The sequence below is a fragment of the Anolis sagrei genome, chromosome 2 (genome assembly GCF_037176765.1).
Source record: "Anolis sagrei isolate rAnoSag1 chromosome 2, rAnoSag1.mat, whole genome shotgun sequence".
NCBI lineage: Eukaryota > Metazoa > Chordata > Lepidosauria > Squamata > Dactyloidae > Anolis > Anolis sagrei.
In genome coordinates this window covers 230,056,126-230,062,720 of record NC_090022.1, presented here as the reverse complement: position 1 = coordinate 230,062,720, position 6,595 = coordinate 230,056,126, and the positions used below count along the sequence as shown (strand labels likewise).

Below are 6,595 nucleotides of genomic sequence, written 5' to 3'. Positions count from 1 at the left end.
CCAGCATGATTGAATGGAGTGCCATTAAAGTTAAATATACAACTATAGCTGAATGAAGTTAACTATACAGCAAATAAGAAAATTAACAAAGACTGAGTTATACATTGTGTGTGTTACTAGCCCAGATATGAACATTAATAAGTAGCAAAGGGAATAAATAAGAAAAGATGCAAAGACTGGGACAAGGGGAAAGGCAGATGAACTCAAGGGGTTTATTTAATTCTAAATTAATTTGGCTTTCCAGGATGTAAAATGGGTTATATGTCTATGTGGGGAGTAGTTTCCCTTGCAAGAGTGACTGGGTTAAATCTGCCAAAATTTCCTCCAAGGACTGAGTCTTACTCAAATTCTGCTACAATCTCTGAAAAACCACAAAGCAATGTTCATGTGACTCTTTTCCAGACAGTTCCTCTTCCAGCAATGGCAGCATTGTCCAGGGTGATCAAGGGCCAGGCTGCAGACTAGAGGCGTATATCCCTTCCTTCAACATCTGGAATTCATTTTGTGCTTGAAGGGACTGCACATAAGAGGCAGACAGAATTCAATAACATCTTTCTCCTGCCTCATTGTTGGCTGCCTCAGATGGCCAGATAATGAGAGCACTACTGAGTGAAAGTGTTTATGTGTTTATGTGAAGGCAGGTATGTGGGGGTTTTTTGTGTATGGAAGATTTTATTATTTAATGCTGTGCATTCAGGTGGACACTAAGTGATGAAATCTTTAAGGCAGATGTGTTGTATGGAGATTGAGCCTGATGAGCCAGGGATGCTATATGCAGATGTTAGAGCAACACTTTTGCATAGTGAAAATCTGTGATAATTTCCCCTGTTTTGGAGTTTGGTTCAGCTGCAATGTTCGAAGATCCCCCTTTTTGTCCCAATTCCGCAGCAGCAAACTCTGTCTGCTTTCATTAGCACATGTTTTAACTTGCTGCCAGGGAATCAACTTTGACCTCCAACATGTTTATGAGAATGAGAACCACTGGTGAGCAACACTGCCCAAACTTGGCTCTCTTAAGCTGTTTTTCTTTCCCAATTAAGTCTCGGATCCGGACAGCATCCCCTGAGTAAATCCACTAAGCAGTGTGAAATCATTATACCAATTTCAGCTTCACACACATCATCCTAAATGGCTGCCAGAGCTTAAATGAATATCTGAGTTTCATTTCCCTCTCTTCATAGACTAAAATGGAACCATTCTACCAAACTTTGCAGGAACACAAAGAATTCCCCTGGATCTCATCTGGTAATGTATAAAGCTCAGGCTCTGAATGTCATTAGCAATCGACAGGATAAGCTGAACTTATATGAGGAACTATTTCCTGAAATTTCTAGACCATGCTACAAACTTAAACTGGCACGAAAAGGCTTTCAGATAGTCAAATGCAGTACAGGCAATGTATATATTTTATGTATCACAGTTTAATCCAAGTTACTTCCCTATTTTTCCATGATTGTCAGTATTGTCTTAAAAATAATGGCAAAGTCCACTCTGATGCCTATTAAAGTTATTTTGCTTGCTTTTATACTATTTTCCATCTGCAAAATGACTCATGGGACCAGTACCCACTGTCTCACCTACTCACATCTTCTCTAGGAATTTTCTTTACCAGGGCTTCTTAAACTTTTTCCACTCACAACCCCTTTCCAACCAATAAATTTTACATGAGTCCAGGTATATAAATGTATAAGGTGGGTATAAAAATCAAACATTTATTGATAATAAATGAGCATTTGCAAGGCTTGCTAAGCAGGATGATTTCCTTTTTGTGGAGTACAACTGAAGGATTTTCTGAAGAGTCCGCTGTAAAAATTGCATGTTGTTTCTAACAGTTTTGTGTAAATGGGTGGCACTCAGAAACATTTTACTGTTGCCAAATGTTTGTGACCCCAACACCCCAACACTGGGCTAAGGGGACCCCGTTTGGGGTTGGGACCACCGTTTAAAAAACTGTTTTCTTAATTCCCCAGGTGACTTTATGGCATGCATTTACAGGAGGTTATTACAGGGTTCTGTTGGAAGACCTAGGAAATCTTATTGAGGATATTTTTCTGGGAACTTTCTAGATCCTGCAAGATGACTCTATGGTAATTTCTGATGGAAGTTGTTAATTTCAATAGGATTTGCTATTATCCATGGACCCTTGTGTGCGTGGTAAGTTCTGTAAAGTATCCACTATGGATATGGGACTATTCTGTATGTGAAAGAAAAAATATTATAACTAGGAAATACCCTGACATGAAGGTCTAAGGCTCTAATCCTCCAAGCAGAAAACGTTTACATGGATGGATGTTAGCCCCATTAAACTCAATGGGATGTGGTTCCAAACATCACTGTTGCCAATTTTTGGTTTAAAAACTGTCAAGCAGCTTGTGTTCCCTTGATCAGTTTTAACCTTATCTATTTATGCAATACTTTTGACATGAAATAAATAAAGTTCCAAAAAGACTTGTAAATAGCTATTATTTAGAGATTGGTTATGAAAAACCGTATAGTCACCAGATTCTGTTTGCTCTTGGATAAGAGATTACAAACAAAAACTAGGCCCTTTTAGAGGAAGGAACTGACAAAACCACCTAAATATTAATTGCCTAAGAAAACCCTGTGAAATGTATAGGGTTGCTAGAAGTCAACAGGCAACTTGAAGGCACATGCACACACAATATATACAATGTAAGTTCTCATATGAGAGAATGACTGTAGATATGATTTGATGATAATTTGGAGGGAAGTAGTCAAATTTAGGTAAAACTATGCCTGTAAAATTCTATGTATTTACAATAGGATCCATGTTTGAAAGCCTTCTTTCTTCTACTAACCTTGGAAACCCAGACAGCTCCTTCCCATGGTGAATAGGGAACAGAATGTGGATTCCCTTTGAGCATTACCTCCCTGCTCACCTTTTCCTGACCTCTCAGGAAGGTCAAAGAGCTCCTGGGGAATCAAAGGACTAGGGAATTCCTTGTCTGATGGAAAGAGTTAGGGCATGGTCACTAGGTTTCTCCCCCCTCCCTTTCCCCCCAGTTAATCTTTTGGTGTTTATTAGAAGAGGAACAGAGAAAGTTTGCAATCTGGGAATTAACTGCTCCTCCTCTGGTAAATACTGGAGGATTAAAGACAAAGCAGCCTCCAGTGGGAGGATGCCATGATCTAGCAAGGGCCTACTCACTATTCTGATTCCTAGGAAATTCAAGGGTTGAATCAATACTTTAAGGCATGCCACTCCTCCCAGCCTCTTGAGATAAAGAGACCAAGCAGTCCACTGCCAATATGTGAACAGTTGTGTAATGTGTAGCCAAGCTCTAAACAGATATGCATTCCATAGAAATCTGGATGATCAGCATGTCTGGCAATAGTCACAAGGACAGTTTCTTTGCAAATGAGAGTTTCCAGGTCTGTTGTCTCTTATTTGGACCATACGTCCCAAAATCTGGGATTAATATTCCAAAAAAGAGACATTTTAAAGTGCTCCTCTTGTGGATGATCTCTGTAGGAAGCTGTTTCTGTAACTCACTGACGCAAACAGAGCCTCATCATATTCCTTTTCAAAACTCTCTTTTTTTAAAACAAAAACACAGCACTAAAGAAAACCCTATGTCCTGAATCATTCTGAGAAAAAAAAATGGAATGGGACCTTTTATGAAGTGGAATTGTTTTGTTGTTAAGTATTTCTAGAACATTATTTTTCAGTTTATCACTCTTCTTGATATACTGTTTTTGCAATAAGCTAATGAAGTTGGCTCCTCAGTAAGACCCATGGATGTACAAATACATTATGAATTTAGTTTTTCCTCATATATGCCTAGTACTCTTCCCTGCAATTTCTACATTTACCTAAAATATTTTATATTCTAATCTGAAAACATTGCCCACTGATGAGGATTAGCTACAGCGTGTTGAGAAGGACCCCAGGTATTATTTTTAAGGGCTAAAATTCAAGTTTTGTTATAGGATAATTTCTAATTCTCCCCAAAATTTCTTTTTATTTATAATTCTAGATTATTTATAATACCGGATTGTGACCCTTTGCACATGTGGTAGGGGGTCTACTTAATCCCAATATGAATAGGACGAGGAGGTGCATTTCCAAGTGTCATGGGGAAAGAAAAAGTGTTGAAGCAAAGGGTGAGATTCCCCTTAATATTATAACTTTCAGGCACAGCATTTTTTTAAATGTCAAGAGAAATATATGCTATTTGTTTTACATTTTTACAGGTATTCCAATAAAATAATGTCCATATCATTCCAAGTTTTGAATGTGTTTGAACATATACTAAAATAGATAACATTATTCACAACATTATTTACAAGATTTCTCAGTTTTCCTTTTTTGGGACAACTCGCATCACCGGTTGCTGTCTGGCATCTGAGAGAGGAGCAAAGTAGAAACCTCATTCCTCCCTGCTCTTCTTACTTGTGACATTGTTCATCTAGTGTTTCATTTAGTTACACCAATAAATTGGATCAGAAGGAAGAAAGGAAAATGTTGGGGAATATCAGCATGGCACATACAGCATCTACATGCTGTAACCCTTGTGTAATGGGCCATCCTCAATCCTGACAGAAACATAGAGGTTAGATTCAAGATTTTAAGCAATTGTGGATTGCCACAAGCCATGGTATTAAATTATGACTATGTGAAGACCAACACTATGAAGCATGTGTCTTTACAACACTGCCCTTTAATAATATGGGACATGGTTGTCTGCAGTTTTTCATATTTCTGCAAGGTCCCAGAATTGAACCCTTTGGATATGGCAGGCACACTGTAGTACTCTGTCTTATTTATCAAGAGCCATATAATGTGAAACATCTATAAGGAGAACATAATTCTCATGATACAGCTTCATGCCAATTATTTAAGCTCTCCTCATGCGAACAGGTTTTTAAACAGAAATTATCTTCACAAATGTCCATAGAGACATCTTCCTGTCCTATTCTAACAAGGACAACGAGGAGAACTGTTGCTGCTGCTTCTGGCAGTACTTTTGAAGATGGTAAATAAAGGTATATAGTTAATAACACCCTAGGAAGCCAAATAGCTCTTAATAGCTACTATGGATGTGGTTGTGAGCCAAATAAGTTTAAAGCAGATTTGAGGGAGATTTAGCAGAACCTCTAGATAGAAGGTGCTGGTTTGACAAACACATTTCATCTAATACACTGAGTACACAAAGCTTTAATGTCAGACTAGAAATGACTGGGAAGTTTGGTTTACTGAGTGACATCTTTTGACTCCTATAATCTTTTTCTGTACATCTGACAGCAACCACAAATTCCTATTGTGGAATTAAGATTCATTCCCCCTTTCTGGTTTTGGACAAAGCAAGCTCATTTCTGTGAAATCCCTTTAGGAGGTGAGGAGATTATATTCCAAAGAGAATGTTGCAGTTATAAGAGGTTTTATCACTCCCTTGATACGTCTTCTTCCTGGCACTAAATATCAAGAGGCAAGTTCCTAGTATCCTCTGTAGTTTTAACAGATATTAAAAAATGAAAAAGGAATATATGAAAACAACTTTTGTATAAGGCTAAGCAAACAATGTGCCGGCTGTGGCAGATTGAAGTTGTGGAAGCATCCTAGGAAGCTTTCCTCCCAATATGGGAGCCTGTCCGTGTCCCCATTGGAGCCAGCACAGGTCCGCCCCAGTCTGGCGATGCTTCCCCCATATGATGGGGAAGCTTTACTGCAATGAAGCAGCTTATGAGGCGAAAGAGTCTCCACTCATCTTTGCTGGTTCACTATGGAAGCTGCAAAACGGCATTAGGGGGGAATCCTTGTGATCCCTTCTAACTCTATGATTGGAGGAATTGCTGGGACTGAAGTGGATGCTATACATTATAAGGATAGTAACATCTGCCAATTTCATTTTTTCTAGAATTTAAATTTTTAAAGTGCATTCAGTCTTGAATGTGAAATTAAACCAAAAGGAAGGAGGAAGTCCTGATAGCTCTTTGGATGGAGTGACAGCACCCCTTGTGGCTGGATTCGAGCGCAACCACCAAGGCACCAAAAAGTTGGACAACATATATCCTTTCTGTTCTGTATGTCTCTGGCCTGTCTGTCCAAAATGGCATTGAATGTTTGACATGTATGTGCACTGTGATCTGCCCTGAGTCCCCTTGGGAGATAGGGCAGAATATAAATAAAATGTTTTATTATTATTATTATTGTTATTGTTCATTCGTTCAGTCGTCTCTGACTCTTTGTGACCTCATGGACCAGCCCACTCCAGAGCTCCCTGTCGGCCGTCACCACCCCCAGCTCTTTCAAGGTCAGTCCACCATCACCAGCAAGTCGCTGCAGAAATGCCTAGCATAATTGCATCAGGTAAGCCATGGCACCATTGTGTGATCAGGGTCTATTGGTTGGCTCTACCTTTCAATAGCATGTAACTTTGTTGAAAGGAAGTGGTGGATTGACAGTGGAATCATATTGCTTATTTTGATAGGTAACGTCACCAAAAGTCTTGCTTCTATGTTAGTTTTCTACCTCCATGTGATAAAGTCACAAGAGAGCTATCTCTGCTGTCCTCACCAAATACACTTGATAGAGCTGGGATGGAGACAAAGCATTCCCAAAGATCCTAAAAGC

General features: G+C 39.0%; 1 long non-coding RNA gene across 1 annotated transcript; it reads left to right on the top strand.

Annotated features, from left to right (window-relative positions):
- Positions 1-430: 430 nt before the first annotated feature.
- Positions 431-6,168, top strand: LOC137096132 (uncharacterized). The gene is made up of 3 exons (XR_010909317.1): positions 431-641; positions 1,182-1,245; positions 5,880-6,168. It is a non-coding gene; the product is annotated as an uncharacterized lncRNA (long non-coding RNA).
- Positions 6,169-6,595: the final 427 nt, after the last annotated feature.